Source organism: Rattus rattus, chromosome 3 (genome assembly GCF_011064425.1).
Source record: "Rattus rattus isolate New Zealand chromosome 3, Rrattus_CSIRO_v1, whole genome shotgun sequence".
NCBI lineage: Eukaryota > Metazoa > Chordata > Mammalia > Rodentia > Muridae > Rattus > Rattus rattus.
The window spans coordinates 101,747,134-101,754,369 of NC_046156.1; the positions used below are offsets into that span (position 1 = coordinate 101,747,134).

The following is a 7,236-nucleotide window of genomic DNA, read 5'->3' on the forward strand; positions in this document are numbered from 1 at the left end:
AACAAAAGGCTCCCAGTGGTGCCAACCTGCAGCCACAGGTAGAAAATGCAAATTTAGAGCAACTTCCCCACCCCAGCCATGCCCAGCACCATGCTTTCCATGGGCTTCAGGGGAAATTTATAATTCATATTCTACCCAGTCTCCCTCTCCCTTATCAACAAGGCTTCCAGAATGAACGAATAGTGTGGAGATTTCATGTTTATAACTAAGGTGTAGATAGAAAGTGTGGGATACAGAAGGAAAACTTGTCCTGAGTGATCAAGCATTGGTAAAGCCATGCCAAGATATATTCACCCAAAATGGATGTTACGTAGTCATTCCAACTTTCCCCAATTTCAGATGCATAATTAGATTAACCAGAAAACACAGCCCAGCAATTACAACCCAGGCCTGGAAAGGCAGACAAAGTATAAAAGAACTTCAATATGGGCTTGCAGTATTCCAATTAAGAATATTCCAAATATAGAGCGCTTGCCTAGGAAGTGCAAGGTCCTGGGTTCGGTCCCCAGCCCTGGAAAAAAAAAGAAAAAAAAAAAAGAATATTCCAGATAAGGTCCTGACACTATTTGTGTCTGGTAAGGCAGAGACAAATCAAGGCAGAAGCAAGGCACGTGTTTGAGGAGTTACCCTGAAGCCTGCCATGGTACTTTACATCATGATCCTAGCAACTGTGAAGTAGTTTCTATGGCAGTCTGGGCTATATGAGAAACACTATTTTAAAATAAAAGTTAGCAGATCACTGTTTTGTAAGTACTTACAACTTGGTTTTTGCACTCTTTTTGTGCCTTCTCAGTTTGAAACATAGTAATAACTCAGGGTTATCTTAGGAAAGTAGGTTCCAATAGCACAGAGGGCAGATATCTGCCCAGCTCTTGTGCTGACTAGGGCTTATTGTAAATATAAGGTTGCATCTGTCTTTTATCTGGGAACTAAACAGTCAAAAGTAGAAACCCCAGATTAAGATTAATAATTTCTACAATAAATTGGTGCCCAATGTGGGGCTTGAACCCACAACCCTGAGATTAAGAGTCTCATGCTCTACCGACTGAACTAGCCTGGCCTGACACAAGGGGGTCTTTTAAACACCATTCTTGGTTCAAACTGCTTAGTGGTGTGGAAACACCAGTGGGGTTACTGGCTCACCTTTCCAAGTTCATCTAAATATCTAGAGCAGTGGTTCTCAACCATCCTAATGACGTGACCCTTTAATATTGTGCGTCATATTGTGGTGACTCCCCAATGATAAAATAATTACTTTTTTCTACTGGTATGAATTGTAGTATAAATACCCGTCTTTTCCTATGGCCTCATGCCAGCCAAGGTGAAAGGGTTGTTCAAACCCTAGAAGGGGTCACAATGAACAGGTTGAGAACTGCCTATCTTGACTCTTGTTTGTGGTCTCCAGTCCTTGGATTCTGGCTTCCTGGATAATACCTGTGTCTATTGAACCTGAAGAAATTGTCTCCATGCTGCCTCAGTTTATCTACTATGTTCTAGACCCTCCAGAGTGCTACGCTTTCTCTTGATAAGCAGTGAGGGCCAGTCTCCTTATCTAGTGGCCATAAACCTTCATGTGATGCCACAAGGACAAGAGTTCAACTACCTGAAATCCTGATTAATATCCCCTACGACTGCCGACTGCCGTGTGTTTTCTGCAGCAGGGCTCTCTTCAGGTAACAGCAGCATGCACTCTCGTAAAGTGGACTATTAAGCTGATGAACCAGAGCCTAGGAATTTCAGCTTATCACCTGGGAAGGGAACACAGCTGCATGGTCTATCCTCTGCTTTGGCTTTGTGGCCTGCATTCATTATCTCTGAGTCTGATCTACACTGTTTAAATATAAAACCAGCTATTGATGTAGGAGTTCTCTACACACTGTGAGGTACTACCAAGAATAATAATAATAAAACAAACCTACTATTATTATGTCAAAAAACCATTTAAGAAACCATTTCTTTTCTGCTAAACTTACTAACTATATGAGAGTCAGGTAGCCAAGAACTTTACGGTCAAATTCATTCAGCAACAACACAGTCCTCCTTGAAGGTCCGTAATTCTAGGCAGGCCCTTTCATTTCTTTATTTCACTTTTCAGAAATTAGAGGCATCATAGCTATGACCCTGTTAGTTCTGCATCTTCTTCCAATAACCTTATAATCCAATGTGTCTTACACACTGGGAAGTACCCATTAGAGCTGTGGTTAACTAGGTCAGTAAACTAAGTTGTGGACACTATGACTTACTTCACAAAGCCACATTATCTCTTTTTGTCTCAGTTCATAACTGTTCAAACATCTGTGGCCCATGGGGCAAGGTCATGTTCCTTCTTCATGAAATCCTCACAGGAATGCATGGGCAGACCATAGTAGATCCCATCCTGACCACGGATAGCTGCAGCACAAGCCTTAGTGAACGTGAGGTGGTTAGGTAAATTTGCAGGCAACTGCATTCCTGGATTTCAGCTTTTCCCCCTTTTCCTGTCTCATTTCCCCTACCAGGTTTATTTCTCTTTTAGATTTTTAGCAACAATAACAACAACAATTTAATACTTTCTTCTGAGTATTTTTACAGAGAAAAGAGAACATGTTGTTCGGAGAAACTCACAGTTTGACTTGATAGACGGCAATGTATTAATTTTCTTTTCTCTTAGCATACATCAGAAGTTTGTTTTCAACAAGAATTCTTGTGAGATATAGTCCCAGGACCCCACAGTTCACTTACTTAAAAGTCTATGGTTTGGAACTAACGCACTGTATGAGAGATAGAAGACCTGCTGACATGCATCCAAGATTGAGTACATGGTAGAGGAGAGATCTGAGAGTAGAGAGTATACTTGAGCCAAACGAGGTGTGTGAAAATGCCACAACAAAGCCTGCTATTCTGATAAAAAATAAGATATGATTCAGTCATTTACTCTGATAAAAACAATTAAGATAAGATTCAGCGGTTAGTGTCTTCACAAAGTCGTGCATCTAACATCTTGACCAATATTACCAGAACGTTTGGTTACTGTACTTCTCATACTCCATCCCATCTTCCCGGTTTCTATAAATACCCTCATCTTAAAAACCTATTCAAATGACTTTCTCTTGACACAGAGTTTTCTATTCTGGTCTTTCCATGTAAGTAGAACCATTCAACATGAAGCCTTTGATGACCGGCTTCCCTCCATAGTGTGCTATATCTTGTTGAGCCTTTTGTGTTTCTTTAATAATGAACCTAACTCAAGCTGCTGTTCTCTGTAGAACTTCATCTTTAAATAGCAGTAAATAATAATAATAATAATAATAATAATAATAATAATAATAACATAAGTGAATATTATCTAAACTAAACACTCTATACTATACATACTATCTCTTGTCTTACCCTCACTACAAGCTATACAGGGGTGATAATGGCCCATATTTTCCAGGTTGATAAAGAAACAAGTACCATGCTGCTTGTCAAGTGATAAAGCAAATACTCCAACTCTGTAATTTGATTGTAAGTCTTTTTTTTTTTTTTTCTTATCCATGCCACTTGCATGGTCTATCTTGGAAGATATACATCATCATATACCTTATCAAGTCTCTGATCCTTGGTTGTTGCTTTGCCTAACATCAAAGAAATAGCAGAGAACCAGTGCCTTCAAAGTGCCTCCAGGCACAGCTGATGCACACAGGTCGAGCATACAGTAATCAAGACTCTTGTAGCCTAGTGTCAGAAAGGTCTGACTTCAAACCCCAGATCTGCCACCTTTGACTGTCTATGTCATGCTATTGGTTTCTAAGTCTTGATTTCTGAGCGTATGAAATGGGAACGATGCCTTTAAGAGTTGTTATGAGAGTGCGTTTTTAAAATAATGGCTAGGACAGTACCTGAGTCCAAGTAGGTGTTTGGCAGTATCTGCTGTAGATTATTACTATATTAGACAATAATAGAATAATACCCATCACCCAGAAATGATCCCAAGGGAACTCTCGACTGTAGGAAAGATGGAGAGACATCTCTGGCAGACCTTGTGTATATGGTGGAAGGTATGGATGCAAATGGGAATATAGAAAAAGCAAACCAGGGCTGGGGAGATGGCTTTGTGCTATGAGAATTTAGTGTTCTTCCAAGGGGCCCAAGTTTGATTCTCAGTTCCTGCCTTAGGTGGCTCATAACCACCTGCAGTTCCAGTTCCAAGGGATCTGAGACCTCTAGCCCTGTGGGCACCTGCTTTCAGAAAATCACACAATACACATAATTTAAAGTAAGTTAAAAAGAAAGAGCAAACCTACAACACTGTACGAAACAACACATGAGGGACCTGAGCAAGTGATCCCTTGGGGAGCCTTAACCTGTAGAAGGTAGAAGACAATGAGTAGATGATTGTGCAGTCACCACTAGGCAGAAAAGAGTGACCAGCCCTTAGAGCTCACTGAAAGCTGGGTATGGTGGTGCCTACATCTAATTCTAGTGTTCAGGACACAAAGGCAGGCAGATTTCTGAGACAGAGGCTAGTCTACTGCTACACTGCAAAATCTAGGACAGCCAGGGTTTCACTGTAAGACCCTGACTCACGATTAATGTGAGTTAACACATACATTTCTGTCTGGGATACACGTGAGGAGTGCTGGAGGCTTTGCTTCTTTACTAAGAAGACTTTGGTACCAGTGCCCTTGTGTGGCTCTTGGAGATGCCAGTTATATTTGTAGCTCCTTTTACCCACAATTGAATCTGTAGGCTGGAGTCACAGAAAACCATTTATAGTCTATATGAGACAGTCTAAGTGACTTTATCTATCTTAGAATTTAGGAGAAAGTGTACCCCAAAGCTACCAGTGAAGGGTAAACCAAATTAGCCAACAGAGTCCATTGGTCCAGAAGGAATTGTGAGCTCAAGAACAGCTTGCAGGGATATCTGGAGTTTGACTAGCTTTTGTAGGAGCAAAAAACAACAGAAGAGCCTTACAGATGTGATCCCAGTCCATATCTATGACCACACTGCATCTTACCTCCCTTCCTGGGTCTGCCCGGCCTCGTCAGCCTTCATCTTGAGCTCTAATTTTCAATACCTCCATGTCTCAGGGACAGTACACATGTTTCTCTTTGATCATGCTTAGGTTTCTTCAGGAAGACTGTCTTGTGCAAGGCAACTCTTTTAGTCTCTCTCTCTCTCTCTCTCTCTCTCTCTCTCTCTCTCTCTCTGTGTGTGTGTGTGTGTGTGTGTGTGTGTGTGTGTGTGTGTGTGTGTGTGTGTGTGTGTGTGTGTCTTTCTCCTAGCATTTTGGTTTGTTTCCTTGTTATTCTCCCCTGAGCGCAGCAGCATTGTTCAGTAATGTTTTTCTGCCTTTCTTGGCCTGAATGTGAATTCCATTAAGGTGAAAAAACCTTGACACAGAGAATGCACACGTTAAAGGCTAGATAGATGATTCAGCACTTAAGAGCAGTAAGCTCTTGCAGAGGACTGGCGTTTGATTCCCAGATCTCACATACTAACTCAAAATCGTCATAACTCCAGTTTCTGGGAATCTGATGACCTTTTTTGATCCCTACCACACACATGGAACCTACATGTCAGGAAAACATGCAAAATCGTCAAATTAAAAAAAAATTAAATCTAAAAGAAATTTTAAAGAAGTCACATACTGAATATTAATCAGATGAATGGTATCACAGTCTCCAAAGTTCCTTTATGGGGGAGGGGCTTCCATGCTTTCTAAGTAGAGACAGATGAGAATCGAAAGTAGAAAACAGACTTGCTAGCTGCCAGATGAACTGGAGAAGGAAACAGCCAGAGAAGCAAGCATCTGTATGCTTAATTATAAAATGCAAAGCAAGATAGTTTTCAAATAGGAGCAGGATTACGTCTCCCTGAAACAGATGGATGATGGAGTGCCAAGGATGGCTACTTCACACCCCCTCAAGCCTGGTGCCCAGTTCTTCATATAAGGACAGCATGATTTTTTAGCCTTTCCCAAGAACCCTTCAACCAGAAACACTTCAAATGCAAGTACAAAGGAGTCTCGCTGAAGCTGAGCTCCAGCAGATTGGTGGCATGTGGAGCATCTGGCCAGAGTAGGAACAGCTGTTCTCAGCAGGCGCCCTGTTAGCTTCTTCATTCAGCTTTCAGGGGGAAAATGTACAATGATGATACATGGGCTTAATTGCTAACAAGGTGGCGAGAAGGGCCTACTGCAGGAGCAGAGGCAGATACCGCGGAATGCCCACGAGGCAGCGGGTACCATGGCAGAAAGTCAGGAAGGGCCCCAGTACCTGGAACTGGCCTTTTAGCAACCTGGGCTAAAGCAACAGAGGCCACCAGAAGACTGAAGGAAGAAGGATTAGGGAGTGATGGTAGAGGAGGACAAGAGAGAGGGAAGGAGAGAGAATGGGGAGAAAGTAAGGGCAGGAGGTGGGAAAAGTCCACACAAAGCCAAAACAATATGGGGGTACCTGGCGAGGGAGAAAGTTCCCCTGTGGGGTCCTGGGCCGTGACTCTACAGATGTCTAGGCATGGACTCTCAGAAACTACTTGACCCATTTGGCTTTAGTTTCCTCAAAGTATAGGGAGAGAAATCTATAGGTTCTTGGGAGTGGATGTCAGGCCTGGAGAGTTAAATGTGGATAAAGAGCTAAGCGCGTAGCACTGTCATTGTTATTTTTTATTTATTATTAACTACACAGCTAACTACCATCATCATGATTTACCGTAATGTGGAATGCATTTTCTGCTAGAAGCACAATGAAGTGAGCACTGGAGTGAATCCCAAGTTACAAAACAAGTGTGTGGAAATGGAAGGCTTGGCCTGAGTCTCCTTCCTCCAAACGAACTATTCTGCAGGTGCTCAGGACTGCATGCATACTGATCCTCACTGGTCTCACTACTAGGCAAGAACTACTGTCACATAGAGAGAGGCTTCTATCTTGCTTTGTCATGGTAAAGCCCTAGAGCAATCTCCTTGCCTATTCCAGGACTGATAGGCAGCAGCTCTTGCCGCCTAAGGAACAGGATTGGGATTAGATTATGGATTTCAATCACAACTGCACTTCCAAGGCTGTAAGTAAGCAGAGATTGGTGACTGTACACCTAAGCCTCATGCTCTCTGTTGGATGTAGAACAACATGTCACCAGGTCTGCAGTGAAGGTTAATTGGTCTATGAGAACAGAGTACTCAAAATGTCTAACACTCAACACCTCGCAGTATCATTGCTAGATGATATGCACACTGAAAGCTTCCCTACACAGAGCTAGTTGGGAAGACAGAGA

The 7,236-nt window shown here is 42.2% G+C and overlaps 1 non-coding gene across 1 annotated transcript; it reads right to left on the reverse strand.

Moving 5' to 3' along the window:
* Nucleotides 1–987: 987 nt before the first annotated feature.
* Trnak-cuu lies at nt 988–1,060 on the reverse strand. Its single transcript has one exon. It is a non-coding gene; the product is annotated as a tRNA-Lys (tRNA).
* Nucleotides 1,061–7,236: the final 6,176 nt, after the last annotated feature.